The sequence below is a fragment of the Scomber japonicus genome, chromosome 3 (genome assembly GCF_027409825.1).
Source record: "Scomber japonicus isolate fScoJap1 chromosome 3, fScoJap1.pri, whole genome shotgun sequence".
NCBI lineage: Eukaryota > Metazoa > Chordata > Actinopteri > Scombriformes > Scombridae > Scomber > Scomber japonicus.
The window spans coordinates 24,725,073-24,741,280 of NC_070580.1; the positions used below are offsets into that span (position 1 = coordinate 24,725,073).

At 39.4% G+C, this 16,208-nt stretch overlaps 1 protein-coding gene across 1 annotated transcript in view; it reads right to left on the reverse strand.

Annotated features, from left to right (window-relative positions):
• The window catches only part of ppp1r16b (protein phosphatase 1, regulatory subunit 16B), a 79,916-nt gene extending 65,664 nt beyond the window's left edge, over positions 1 to 14,252 (reverse strand). The window contains exon 1 of the mRNA XM_053316131.1: positions 14,159 to 14,252. The gene's annotated coding sequence lies outside the window, so the exon portion shown is untranslated. The remainder of the gene's footprint in view (positions 1 to 14,158) is intronic.
• Positions 14,253 to 16,208: the final 1,956 nt, after the last annotated feature.

The following is a 16,208-nucleotide window of genomic DNA, read 5'->3' on the forward strand; positions in this document are numbered from 1 at the left end:
CCAGCCCTAAATATCAGGACGATTCACAGATTCAAATTACCTGGTGACAAATCAGAAAGATATCAGAGCTCAGATTCATCAACAGGAAAAAAACAAATAAAATGCTGTAGGATGGATACAAAAATGTGACATATCTTGAGCTGACAATTTCTGTTTTCACTCTCATGGTTTTGCTCAGATTTGTGTCCTGTGAGATAATTTGTCTTATTTCAGAAAGCAATCTGAGTTGTTGCAGCAATGCACCACTGCGCCATCCATCCAGTCAACAGATCCTTCCTGCCTTTCTTTGCCTATCACGTCTTCACTCCTCCATCCCTCTCTCCCTCCGTGTCCTCTTAGAGGACGTTTTTATTCTGTCTGGATTACTTGTCCTAGTTGGCGCTGGGCTTGCTAGTGGGAAGAGAATTTATTTCCTCCAGTGAAGCCTTGATTTAAAGCACTCAGGTCAACTTGATTCTGGGTCATTGTCTCCCCTGTCGTAATGAACCAGGGCAGTGTTAGACAGCAGACAGCGTATCCACAAAAAAAAAACAAAGTGTTGAGGTGCTACATGATGCCACAACCAGCCAGATGTGTTCAGAGCTGAGCCAAAAAGCATCAACACACATTTGGTTGCCCAAAAGTAATCCAATATTCCACTGTGAAAAACATGAAGCATTAAGCTGAACTCAACTCAAAGCACCCAAATTACATTAGCTTATGTCCATATAAGCCATTCACTTGATGTGCATGAACATCAAGCCAGCAATCTTCCAGTAAATCTGTGTTTCTCTGGCAGGACTGATCCTGCAGGGCCTACTGACCAACGTATTAATCCCAGATCATCAAAGATCATAAGAAGCACTACCTAGAATAGCTGCTTGTGGATTTTGGGAGAAAACAGCAGAGAAGCTACTCATCCCTGAGAATCAATAAAACACTTGACTAAATTCTACATAACACTGCACTGAAAATATGAGTATGTGATTTCTTTGAAACTCGGAAAAAATACAACACTTCTGGCCTTAAAATCATGCCAGTCCACATTGTAATCCCTGTTAACCTAATCCACAGCTGTACTTTGTCCAGCCTGACACAGCCGGGTCAACACTGCACCAACAGTCCCACCATTGTCTTCAATCTAGTATTTAGCCAATCTGGACAAAACCAGAACTCACTGCATCCAGGATCTATTACCAGTCAGAGACATCAGATGACCAAAAAGGAAATGTGTAGGACAGCCAACGACCCAACCAATATTTAAGTCCCATGTGCAAAACATGTCTTGCCACCTTTATAAGACTGCAAAAGTCAAAGTCATTCTGCTGCTTAGACACTTTTTCTAGTCATTAATTCTGATCATTTATGTTTCACAGAAAACTTAACTTTTACCATTTGACATATATTTTCATTTTCTCATATTTTAAAAGGGCAGTATGCGATCTCCAATCTACAGCATTTTTTTCTCCAACTGTGTTTTTATGTCTTCACTTCCAGATAATAAATACTACTTAAGAACCTGCTGTGGCATTAAAACTTCTGATGTTTCTGATAATTGTACGTACTTAGCTTTTACCGCTCTGCCTGTTGCACCCTTTTTCAATAGAAGAATATAGTCCATCTAAAGTTTATATTTTTCTCTGGCTTCTCCATCTTGTTTTTGTTGTTGTGGGGCCACAGACAAATAATACCAAATATACTTCGCATGCACAGCTAACAATGCCTGACTGAGCTGGAGCATTTCAGCGTTCCACTTTCATTAGGTCCAATAATGCCTGAGTGTTTGACACATGCAGGTGTCACCAATCATTACTTGAAAGGGCATCCACTACTGCACCTAAACTGGCACTAAAAAGTTAGCAGCAAAATTATCTGACACCTTCACTTAGTGGACCTTCTGGTCAGATAGCAGTGCAGGCCTGAACTATGGAGGGACCACGCTGTGTTTTAGCAGGATATTACTTCAAAAAGAGAAAAATTTGACTGGAATGAAAATGTTCAGAAATGTGACTCCAACAAAAACTCAAAGTTTATTTATGTGCAATAACATCTACTTGGACAAACAAACTAACAAGCAAGCGTCTCTGTGTCTCAAATGTTGAGACAGACTGAGTTCTACTGCCAATCAGCTACAATGCTGTTGGTGCAGTGTGAATAAATATGAATTTGTACAACTTGGAGGAAGAAAACAACAATTACAATTGCACAAAAAAGGTTGTTGTGCATTCACAGAGTGGACTCAAGAAGACAATGTTTTCCTCCCCAATTCTTACTTCAAACTGATTCATCTTCGTCTCACAATCATCTGTCTGCCGAAGATGGAAATAAGATTGGGAAGGACTTAAATAAACAACAGGTAAATGAAAAGCATGCATTGGCATATTAAGTGTAGCAATAGGCTGGACAAACATTTTGATTAGTTTTGTCAGCAGGCCTGCAAAACTGTCTTTTTTGTCACAAACCAATTCCGTTTTCATAGAATAAGCCAAAACACCAAATAACTTTTTAATAGTTGCAAATCTTAACCCTTTTGTTAAACTAATAACAATAGATTTTGTGTTTGTAGAAGAAATACAAATCTATGATCACTATAACATATTGAAAGATGTTCCCTCCATGCACAGGGCCACCACAGGGTTGGCAGCAGGTCAACAGGAGGCCATAGCCCAGATTAACCAACAGACAGTGTGCAACCTGTAGGATTTACAGCATCATTACTGCAAACCTTGTAAGCTTTTTGTTTATCTTTACTCATGCAAACTGAGATTTCTTGAAGGAGAAAGCCAGATCTGCTATAAGGTACTTGTACTTTCAGCAGTGCCTGTATTTTATCACACAACACACCTAAATATTCTTCAAACAGGTCATGAGGTCAGAATTAGGTGCATTAACTCAGTGGATTAAAATAAAGATGCTGAAACACGACCGCAAGTAAAATGAATCAGACAAACCCAAGATGACCAAACCGATAATTATCATCCCTATTACTGCACCGTTTAAAAGCAATCCTTTCAAGTGTTCACAGCTCCATCTCCACATGCACCTTAACTTGTGAATGCTCCATGTTAGCCTCAAGAGGAAACACAAACTTTGATTTTTTTAAAGAAATATTACCAATAATCTTCTCACTCCACTTAAGTGAACACAAAAACTGTGGATTTACTTGAGAAAGTATGCAGAGTATTTTTTATTGCATGATGGTTTAACATAAAGCGAGTAAGCCAATAAAAAGAGTTTAAGAGGTACCCTTTGGAGTTTACATTCTGCTTGCCCAATATATTCAATCTACAATGATTTAAAAACTCCACATTTGACAAGCTGAAACCATTTTGCCTGAGAAATGGCAGGAATTAATAATACCATTATTAAAATAGTTGCATATTATTGTGGATTTTCTTCCGCATACAACAACTGCAGAGCAAATAATTTAAATCATGCCTTTGTGCCATTGCTTACATCTAGGTTTGATAGCTTGTCATTTCTGTCTTTACTACCTTTGCGGGTGAAAACAATCAGCAGAATCTGAGGTTTGTGTGATACAAACAAACCCGAAATCCACTTGTGTAAAAGGTTGCTCCATAGCACTACTAGTGGTCAAAAACTCCACAGGGTACCTTTAACATCTTGAATTACCATGTCTCACAAGTTAATACCATGTCAGATTACTCAACAAAGATAAACCATTTTTCAATATATCGTAGAAGAACTATGTGATGAACTGCTTAACTATTGCAAATTTTTCCAAAAAAATTAACTTAAATGTTGCATTTTATATAAGTTTAAGAGGCTTGAGTCTTCTCACGTAGACCCAGCCATCTGCATGCCTGTTTTACAGTCCATTAGGCTAACTCTGAAGCAATATAATTCACCTTCTCTCTCCAACTGGCACTTTTAAGTACGGCTTTGTTGTTATTTGGGTTTCCATTAGCTTGTCATCTTCGTTATTGTGTGATGGCTCCTTTTATTCATCTAGATGTTTTTTTGTGAATGTACATGCTTTTATTTCACCTGCACATCATGAGCTTATTTCTTTCTGTTACATCAGCGGCGTCTGTGGTAGCAGCGACCAAACTAGGTTTACAGCTTAAAAGGGATATCCAGAGCCTTCGGCCGGGGTTCCCAGCCTTTCCTGAGAAGACGGCACACTGATCCTCTTTCGCCAACTCAGTTTTGAAGTGGATAAATGTCTCTGGATGGCTGTTTTCTGCAGGACCTAATTTTCTTGTGTGGATGGCTTTACAAAAGGTCTCAAAGCAGGGAGAACCTGGCCTACAGCCTTTCCTGCACGACAACAGTAGTCCATGTTTAGGGCCTGCTGTCCCAGTCCTGGGTGGGGTTATTCGTCCATCTGCTCCATACTGACATGAGCGATTGGTGTTTATTTTAGAAGAATCTATTTATTTATAAAAGGGTTTGACCAAAGCACACCCTGGCCCCCAGGTTCTAACTGCCCCTCCTGCTGTGGTTATCCGGTTCACTCTATCTCCAGGCAGATTCAGGAATATCCTTTTATGTTTCTCTTCTTTTCTAAATTGTTCCTCCTACTCATTTTCCCCTCTTGAGTGTCCTTCCTCTCTCCCTGTCTGGAGCTCTGTCCCACTGTTGAGTCATTTCACTGCCTAATGATGGTTTGAGTCCCCAGCTAAGACCCAGCCAGAGTAAACAAGGCTTAGACTCAGCCAGCCTGCAGTAAGTGTCACTTCTAATCTAACGCTAAACCAAGATGGGTGCGCAGTGAGCCTGCACTGTCCAAGTAACTGCAGGCATGGACAGCAATTTCTCATTTCACTATGCAAAAAAAAAAAAAAAAACATGCTCTGCCTCATTGCATTTGTTAGATTCAGAAACACAGAAGCAGACAAAAAGAGTACAGTTGATCATCGCAATCTGTTTTTTCCTGATGGACAGTTTGGTGCTCCTCAGCCAGTGAAACGCTGCTGCTGAATGAGCTTAGGTATCACTCGAGGTTTTGTTCATATGAACAAAATAAAGGTCAAATATAACTCATCATCAATCACCATCATACAGTAGTATTACTAGTTAAAGCACTGTTAGAGAGAACATTTTTCTACGAGCCTAATATAACATGTAAGCTCATCTCAGGTACATTCATGTATTTGTGGCGGCTCACCACCGTAGTAACATTACCTACTACATATTGATTTTCTGTTTTTGGAGCTCTTGCACTTGCTCTCTCTCAAAAAACACAACATCTGTGAATAGCATGATTCTACTACACTCTAGCAGAAGGTGCCGCCATGCACTCGTAATGTTGGTTTGTTGTCCACCAGTAAAACCAAAGAAGAAGAGATGGAATGATGCATCAGTGTGTGTATATATATATGTATATATATAGTTGTTGGCTTTTCACCACAAAAGAAGAATCAATCCAGAGATCATGCGCCTTTCATATCATAAACACCACTGCACACATTTGTCAGAAACTGATACATTCAAGTTAACGCAAATAAATGAGTCTCTCTATGTTCAATTTTGGAGACCCAACTCTTCAAACAAGTTGCATGCAGGACTCGAGCGGACCTCCTATCATCCTGAAGAGGATGTAAGGTTAAACCAATGTTGGGATACATTATGGACAAGAGTTAGATATAAAAAGGGACAACATGATGTGCATTACATAAAATGACAATACATAATTAATTAACTTATTATTTCTATGTCACAAAGTTCTTGGCAATCAAAATATTTGCAGTAGAGCATCTTATGTGTGGTATGGTTACCACAATTAAACTCTAATTCTGTGGGGAACACTGTATCTTAGTGCCAGAAAGTATTACGCTTTAGGCTTGTGAGCTAGTGGTCAGTAATGGCTGATATAAAGCAAAATCCTGCAAAAGGGGAGCTACTTAAAACCTCCAATGATCTGGGAAAGACATTATGACCTCATGGCAGCTGATAAAAAATTAAAAAAACCATCAACCTTGTTCTCTTCAAGAGCATCTCAATTGCCAGTACAAAGTTATGCTCTGAATTATAAATGTTTGAACTGTTGTCAAATTGAGCTGAAAAGGAAATTTAAGTTTATCAACCATGTTCATCTGGTCCATATTCAGAAAAGGTGAAGCTGTTCTGCTAACCAGTGAGGCAGCTAATCTATTATTTTTAGAAGCTGCAGTGTTGCATGCTGGTAGTTCACCACAGTGCATGTGTCACTACTAAATCTGTAGCTAATCAGCTGGTGGAAGTTAGAACACTGTATGTTCTGATTATGTTTTTACCTGTGAGAAAGCCTTGCAAAAGTAATCCTATGACTTTGAAGAACAAATAATATTAATAATAACAAAAATGTAGCATTGGGTTCAGGTCTAAAATACTGCAGGAGCAGGCAGGTTAAATCGAGTTGGGTCTGAAAGGAGCATCTACGGGCTGGGTTCGGCTCTCTGTTTTCACACCCATGTAGAATTCAGTCCATATGAATGGTTGGCCTCCCTTCAGTCATGCTGATATCGCTCCCCTGGCTAGTACACTATTGTCCATTTTCCCTACATACGCCTAAATTGGCAACGACATTATTTCTTGGCAAGCTTTACACAAACATAACACAGATTGGAACAACACAAAACAAACGCAAACGCAGGCATGAAGGGATAAAGAGAGCAGTACTGAACTGAGATCTGAACTCAAATAAACTGTCCCACTATATAAAATTAACATTATCATTCTAATCTGTCCTTGCATATCATTTTGTTAGGTGACAAATTATCTCTAGTCTATGGTGTGTTACAGTAGTATCTAAAGTGGAAAGCAACATTTTAAAATGCTACAGACCTATGGTTCGTCATCTTGGTTTATTGGGTTTATGGGGAGCCTGCTTACCAATGAACAGGAAGATAAAACCTAGCTTGCGCAATGGAGAACCGATCAGAGCTGTTGCATTAGAAGGCCACAAACTGTGCCACAGCTCCAGGATCACGAGCATCATGTCTAGACACTAATACATTTTAACATGTTGCCTCTTTTGAGGATTACTAAAAGGAAGCTTTCAGACAGACTTATGCCACTCATCAATATTTCAACACATACAGCTGTTAACACATTAAAGGAATCCTGCACTTCAGAAATCTGTGCTGAAGAGGACTGGTTATCCCTAGTTTATAAAACCTTAAAAAGCTAATAGGCAAAACATTAGTGGTTAACAGTGTGGTATGTGTATGAGCAGGAATGTGTGTGTTTATATTAAGGGTTTTCTTGCAGATTGAGCCATACAGAACTTAAAAAATAGCATTTGCAGACAAATTTATCTAATCGATCTCACACTCACTCATACAGAAGGCCTACCTAAAAAGGAACAACACCAAGGGCACAGACCACAAAGCACTGACAAACAGACAGACACACACACACACACACACACACACCTGAACTGCAGCCACGGCACGACCAGGCACAACCAAGCACCGAGAGCATGCGGTCAATTTTAGACCAATGAGCGCAGAGTACAGGCAGAAGAGCAAACCAGACATTAAAGAGCCCATCTCCAACAGCAAAGGGAGAATTCATAAAAACAGCCTTCAAAAAGCATACACACACACGCACACACAGACTGTTTCAACAACACTTTCATTGTTGGCAGAATTTTGCCTTTGAAGTTCAACAGCTGTGTTTCTACAATCTAAGAGGCATTTTGCTCATGATGAGAGCAGAATAAATGGGCTCAAAAGGCCTCATATGCAGAATGTATTCACTATAAACTATTGGAAAGCAAATAGACATTTACTATATATCTAGAAAACATATCTGACACTAAAAATCAGACAATCAGAGAATTTCACATTTATGTGAGTAGCCACGTGAGGCCAGAGAGGCTTGCTGTGTTTTCCACAACAATGTGAGGAAAACTCTTTTACAATGCCTCCCTCTGTCAAACGCCTTCCTGAACACAGAGTGCAGGCCACAAGCTATGAGTTCACTTCCTCTTCATAATACTTTCCTCACTCTGATTGGTGGGCCCACTTCTCTGATGGGCTTTTAACACAGAAATGTGCAAAAAGATGCAAATACATCATCGGCTCAGAAAAGGATGTAATACACTGAGTCACAGAGGATGCTCTAAATGCATGCAAGCCTCTAAAGATGTTTTCATTTTGATTTATTGTCAACAACACACTGCGCTTTATGGATGTCAGTACATTGATACAAATTATAAACTAGGAAAAACATCTTTGTTTTATGCTTGTTGGCATTACATTTTTGACATAATGCAATTGTTTTTAAGGGATTGTAAGAATCTAAGTGCTGGGTCACATTAGAAAGTGGCATCAAAAAACTGATTCTTGCATCCTTGCAAATAAAACTTGCAGGTTTTGCGGTGACTAGCATTGGTTGCAGAGGTGAATAAAACTCTATCACAGCAAATATAAAATGATATTTTTATATTTATGATATTTCACATCATGATGTCAATATAATGTCTTTTCTGCAAAATCAGGAGGAACTGTTTGGCAGAACAAACAATGGATTTTGATGAATTTCAATTCCAAAAGAAATGTTATATTGCCATTAAACAATCATGATCATTTATTTTCAATATTTTTTACAATAGTCTCATAAATCCACAAAAAACACATATGCACATTGAGATGACAACAATAAAAGCTGTACAGAAAATGCCAAAGTGAAAATATATGCGTTAGCATAAGTTATTCATAACTTGTTTATGGATGTTGGAATGAAAGTAATTTTAAATACATTATCCCTGGCCAGATTTATAAGAGTGACCTGCTGGTTGGAATAAGTTCTGCAGGAGGTCTGAAGAGTGTTACGGGATGTTTTAGGTTAATGGACTGGGTACAGACCTTTGATAGTGGGGACTGGGTGTTGCCTCTTATTTTACTTGCATAGTTGATGATCCAAGAATATTTTGGTTTGTTTTCACATTGGGAGTCACTCTAGCAAAGGGAGGGGCTTTGCAATTGATCTGTGTTGCAAATTGGTATATCAAAGTCCACCAAAGGTTAACTCGACAAGCAAATGTATCACACATTTACCGCTAATTACCCTAAGAGATGAGGAAAACTGTCTTAAAAGGGGACATATTATGTCTTTTATGATTATCTGTTATTTATATACTATTATGTTGTCAGCTGTGAACGTATATAGAAATTTTCCCTTCAAGCCAAAAGTGCAACACTTCATTTGCCATGATTTTTCCCACTTCCACCAGCATATTGCCCTTTAACTCATCTCAAACATTTGGACATATGTGGTTTTAACTGGACAGTGACCATTTGCGAATTAACTCTCCCAAACAAACAAATCTGCACATACACACATACAGGGCCGATCGATTTAGACAGCAGGGTGCTAAAGCCCCCCTCTTAAAAACAATAAAGTTTGTGGTTTTATCTACTCAGCGAGCGATCACGCAAGGGGTTCAGATATCCTGTCAGTAGGGGGTCCCACCATTGTGTCCACTGATCACTTAAGCATCTATGCAGCCAAAAAAACACTTCTGGCACAATATGGAGTCCACTATGATTAATATGCCCAGTGGTTTTAAATTGGTCTCATTGTATGTTGCAGTAAACTGGATACGACTGTTTCATACCACTGCCACACATTTATGAAGTGCTGAAAACATATACAGGAGTAACACAAAAATGGGAGTAACATCCTCTATGCTATTCATTTTAAAAACACACTCTTTGTTTGACAGACTTTTGTGGAAATGTGTGTGAAGCTAAATTTATTTAAGCAGCATTTCTAACATAATCATTTCACCTCAACCATTATGGAAAATGTATTAACTCTCAAGACCAAAGCTATACATTTTAATCAACATCAAGCGAACAAGTGTGCACTCGTTTCACAGAAATAGCCTAGAAATGGGGCAGTTGAGGGCCTCTTAAGTAGTCTTGATAGCTGCCCTGAGATTTGCCTGACGCAGTATTAACACCCCAGATTAGCAGGCAGGGCCCAGTTGCAAGCTGTAATCAGAATGCTGATCTAGTATAATCGCTTTTCAATATTAAGCAAGCAAGCTGGTTTCAGGTCTAGCTCAGAGAAGACATCTTAAGCAGCAGGGGGGTCAAGGAACAGACTTCCAATTCAAAACACACAAAAAAGGACTTCCTGTTAGCACTAGCAAAACGACACTGAATTTTGAAGCACAAATATCATTAAACAGCGTTTTTTTTATGCTTGTGTGTCTGTTCTGACTTGCTTTGATGTCGGTGGCTGACGTTGCCCAGCACCACTCCACGTCGTATTTAAGGTTGAAGTACAGCCTGTGTCTTTCAGCGTGCCTCCTGGGCCGCTTCTGTTTCAATATTTTATGAGCAACAGCCAAATCACTGTGTCGGAATAATTAAACATCAGTTAGGGGTACAAAACTACAGAGAATATATTATGGGAGAAGCTCATCAGTGAAGAGGGAGTACTAGAGGAGAGCAGTGGGGCTCCTCAGAGATCAGAGGCGGCTCACTCAGACACTCAGAGGAATCTAATTTTGCCATTACACTGTATACAGCCTAATGATTTATCATCTGAAATACCAGAGGAATTACTGGTTGTAATGTGGAGGAGTGCATTGATAATGTGCAATCTGTGGATCAGGTCTGACAAAAGAGCAGCAAGATGATATTAAAATAGTTGGGGATTTTTTGGGTTATGTGTTACAAAAAAGGAAAAAAAATAAAGTAAACAACTGAAAAACCTTCACCAAATATGCAACTTTGCACCATTTGGGGAGGCCATATCATTCTTAGTACGATCAAGCTGACATAAAATAAGCCAGCTGTTTATTTCTCTGGCTGACTCAACACAACACCAGAGAGAGAGCACCGCTAAATCCATGATCTGCACATCATTAAAGCAGGTGGTTCAACAGGGAATGTCAAAAAGAAGCTTGCGTGTCCACACTGCATCCCATTTAGGATTTCATGTTTCACTCACAAATCTAAGATGTTTTTGGACCATTTGATCAAATTTAAACCAAATACTAAATCTAAACTCATTAAAAATTCTTCTCAAATGTATTCAGGTTTAACGTTAACTACAACAAAGAATAAAAACACAAGTAGATATGCAACTATTCTTTCTTGAAAGATTTCATCATAATTTATTGATTTATTGTTTCAGCTCTAAACTCAAGCTTCACCGGATAAAGAGTGAAGAGGAAAAAGATTCGAATAAAAAGATTCATCTTTGCTTCATGAAACGAGGACACAGCTAGTCATACCCAACGCAACTTGCTTTTTCTTTTCTACCAACAAATGAAGCCAATGAAGCCATCTACGTACAATCAGCACCAGATGCTTTGCTGATGATAAGAGACCCGCATCCACACTACCTTGGGCATTATGCACCACTCACACACATTTCTGCTGTGTTCAAACTCAAGTCTGTTTTAAGAATGACCTTCTTTTTCGACCTTTTAACGCACAACCAATAAGATGACAGCTGTCTATGACCTGAAAGCAGCAAGTGATGGACAAAAAAAAGACAAAAAGGTTTTATGAACTCAAAACTGATTGGCTGGTTCTTATTTCATGTTGTTCTCGAAGAAAAAGGACAATAGCTTCCTTGAAAAGGAGTTTTTTTTGCTCATTTGTTGGTTTTTTTTTCTGCTACCTACCACACACACTGATGTAAATCTACTACAGCTGCACCGATTAGTGAATTAATCAATCAACAGATTTTATCAGTAACTATTTTGATTATTGATTCATCTTTGAATGACTTTTTAAGAAGAAATGTGAATATTTTCCGGTGTCTTTAGTCCTCTGTGATTGTAAACACAATATCTTTGGGTAGTGGTCTTTTGGGTGGGACAAAGCAAGACATCTTAGTTTGCAGTTTTGACTTTGGGAACCAGTGATCAACATTTTTCAACATTTTAAAACCAATCAATTAACAGATAATGAAAATAATCATTAGTTGCAGCCCTAAAACCTTCACTACACTTTACCTCTGCACTGTGCTCTTATCCTCGTCTTACAGGGAGCACAGCTGTGACCATGAGTAGAAAGCTTAGGAGGGTTTAGGCTGAGGTGACTGATGGGCCGGGTTTGCTTTTTCTTTTTTCAGAGTGAGCGCTCCTTGTAAATATCACATGGCAAAGCCATAATAAAAGAATATACTGTTCACTTCAGCCGCACCTCAGGAATGGTGTCTTAGTATCTTTGCATGCACACATACTGTATCACTTGCATGTTTATATAAGAGCATCTGGATGCAAGTTTGTTTGCATGTCCAGTAAGTAAGTGTATGTGCATTAAGGGCAGATTGTACCATCTCTAGCAGCCCATTTCTAACATGGGATGACAGCCAGGACAGATGCTGAGAGCAACAGCAGGAGAAAGCGCTCAGGACATCTCCACACATCAAACATTTAAAGGCCAACACAGCCAGGCAGGGATACCACCTGCCTTAACAAAGTGTACATCTGGCACAAAGTGAGACTAACACAGACGACGCTGTTTTCCATCTTTTCTGTGTGTGTGTGTGTGTGTGTGTGTGTGTGTGTGTGTGTGTTAACAGTGCATTAGGGCGTCAGAGCAAAAGCAGCAACAAGAAGCACAAGAAAGAGCCTGTTAATGGTTCTGATGTCATCATGGTACTGAGGTTCAGGTCATAGATTTTTAATATGGGCTAGTCTGTCTTATTGCACTAGTATGATTGGCTGCTCTACTGAAAACATATCACCACAATTATATCAAACAATTTTGTTTATTTATCATGACAAACTGCTGATTCCAGCTTATAAAATGAGAAGACTTGCTGTTTTTACATACGTTTTTAAATGTTGCACAGTTAATCATTAGTTAAAACCATTTATTAAGGAAAAAAAGCCAAATATTCACTAGTTCAGTTTTAGACTGTTAGTTGGAAGACATCTGATAACTTCTCTTTGGGCTCTGGGGAAAATGTGATGGGCATGGGCATTTCATAGACTAAGCAGCCACTCAATTAATGTGAAAGATAGTCAATAATGGAAATAATCATGTAGTGCATCCATCTTACTGTGGGAAAGATTAAATTAAAGTATACTTAATGCTCATTGTAAGACTAGAACTAGTGCTGAAACAGTCAGTCCATTAAGTGATTGATCAGTTGGCAAAATATTAAATCAGCAAACAGTTTTAATAATCAGTTAGTTGTTTGAGGCATTTTTAAGCTGAAATATACACATTTTCTAGTTTTCACAGGCTTTTTTTGGATAGTAAACTAAATATCTTTGGATTTTGGATTGTTGCCTGACAAAATAAGCTGTTTGAAGTTCAAACCTCTCAAATAGTGAGGATTTCCTTTTTATATAGTTGTATCAAATATCTTTGGGTTTTAGGCTGTTGGTCAATTACATGTGACTGACAGTTGATCAAACATCCCTCTCCTCATGCACGGATTTGCTACTCTTCTCTGTTTTATATCATTATCAATTGATGTTTTTTGGACAGTTGGTCAACAGTTGACAGACATTATTTGGCACTAGACTTCTTCAGCATTTTCTGACATTTAAAGACTAAATGATTCATTGTTTAATCATATGAATTACATGAATAAAAGTAAGTTTATAAACTCACATACTTTGAATTACAGATAAGGAAGTGATGAGTTAACTTGAAAGCATCACACACGTTGTAGACCCACTAGATATTGATAGTGTTCACGTATTTTCCATTGAGAAGTTTAAAAGAAAACACTGCTCCACCCCTGCACACTTCAGTTTGTAGGGAGCTTTCCTCCTTTCTACTCGGGACTTTTTAAAAGTAAACGCGAAATAAATCTCTGCAGCTTTCAACCATTTCTAACTATGTCCAAGTGTCCCAGCTGGCAAAGTAGCAAGAGAAACGTTGTAACGCTCGTAAGGGGGAAAGCCATGTGTAGTAAGAGTGCAGCGGTGTAATGGCAACATCCCGGAGAGGATGCAGAAGCAGCTCTGCTAATCACAAACCGTGCAGCACACATTCACAGGCGCCAGCAGCGGAAACGACGCTTTTTCGCCGGTTTAACTGCAGGTTTATCAGGACGTTTGGTCAGCTGGCTAAAACTGCTCCAAGAAGAACAAGAGTCGGACATGCCTCCCCTCCTCTGCCGCTTTTTCCTCCTTTGAGAAAAAAATCCCCTTCTTCCCCTCCTCGTTTAGTTACAACGCGCCCCCCCTCCTCCTCCTCCCTCCCTAAACAAACTGGCAACATGTTAAAATTTCTGCACTCACCTCACTCCAGGTCGAAATGTTCACATGGAGACGACAGAAAAGCCCAGAGCCGACAGTGATATCCTGGAGGTTTAAACTTGTCCCGTTAGTAAAGACACAGCAGGGCTGGTAAGAAAAGCTTTAGTGTGTGTGACTGTGTGTGTGTTTCTGCAGAGTCCCTCTCTCTCTTCTCTCCAGCACTAAGTCACTCCTTGAGGGCGGGGCTGAGGGGAGGAGGAGACTGAAGCGCGGTTGCGGGCACGGTGAATGGCAGGGGTGCACAATGTGGGGCCCCGGGGCCGCCAGGAGCCCCACTACCACTCCATCAACTCAGCCAAAATAAGTTTCATTTTTATTAGATGGGGTTTAAAGACCTTCCCTTCCCTAACATGTTTAAAAACATCACAAAAAATCTGCTTTAAGTAATAACTTGTGTCTGATACAAGTGGGTAGCTGAAAAGTGAAGCCAATGTGGAAGTGCCTTAAACATGCATTCTCTCTAATGGCCATCAGAGGTCGACTCCACTGGCTCCGAAAAGAAATTTGATTAGAAGTCTGTAAAAGCAAGAAAAAAGTCTGCACACTGTAGCTCCCAATGCAGGTAGATTCAATAGGATCCCACAAGTGACGTTTCAAGTTGATGCTCTTCTTCAGACTAAATATCAACTGAATAGTCGCCATCTTAAATCCACAAAGTCCCAGATCATCTGCCAGTCACATGATGTGCCAATCCCATTTAACAGTGAGTGGGATTTTGTTACTTGGTCGAGCACTTGCTTTTTTACTCCAGATTTGCACATCTACCACAAACTTTTTTGATCCCATAGAAGTCCACAAGAAAATTACTTAGACAATTTTTATAACCTCAGCAAACACTTTCCTATTAAGTTCATGGTCTCAATCATTTGTTTCAAGTCTTCATCAATGCAGCATGATGTTAATTTTGTAAATTATGGCTCCATTTTATAATATGGTTGCTTTTCATCACCTCTGGCTCCAAAAATCCAACATGGCGACAGTCAAAAGGCCAAAATCAAGGCTTCAAAACATTAGTCCCCAAACCAATGGGTGACATCATAGTGGTTGCGTCTATTTTTTTTTAGGCATGCTCGATATTAACTTTTCTGCCGATATCCAATATTCCGATATTGTCCAACTCTTAATTTCCGATATCGATATCACCCGATACCGATATATGCAGGCTTTTTACACCAAAACTGTTAGGTAACAACATATCTCCTATTGTGGAATTAACACATTATGCCTAATTTTATTGTGATGTCCCACTGGATGCACATACATGCAACATGGCTTTCCAAATGTAAACACTGTCTGTGCAAAATAAGGGAACAACTTCAACTTAAGTTATGGAAAAAAGTGCCAATATGGCACTGCCATATTTATTGTGCTGCTTTGCAGTCATTGCAAATTGCAAATTTACTATCCGTAGGACACACTTGGAAATAGTTCCAAACCACAGGCATCAGCCCCGTTTCTGGAAGCGGGACCTTTACAGGAACGTCCTCTCACTCGGTCCTCTCAGCTGTTGTGTCTCCACAGCAGAGTAGGACCCAGAAAGGACTCACCTGACTCTGACGGTGACGTCTCTGATGGTGACGTCACAGAGGTGACTCGCTGGAAACATAACAGAGAAAATGACAACGACGAGGTAAACCTTGTTTCTGGTTTGTGTGTTCATGTACATGGCAGTGGACGCTATCAACTTTTTAGCCACGGTTAGCCACGGTTAATGACCCACGAGTCTAGTGTGTTGTTATTGTTGTTATGTACGTCATCAAGCGCGTACCGGTAAACTTCCCATGCCGCGTTCATGCAGACTCGGAAATGCTGGAGCCTACAGAACAAACATCGGTTAAAAAAACAGATACCGATACTTCCCGATATTACATTTTTAAGTAAATATCGGCCGTTAATATCGGAGGGCCGATATTATTGGACATCCTTATTTTTTTATACAGTCTATGGTCAGATATTTTTTCACACAAAATAATTAAATTATGGAGGATATATTTTGCACATTTCTGGTTCTATATTCTGGAGCTCGACTGGA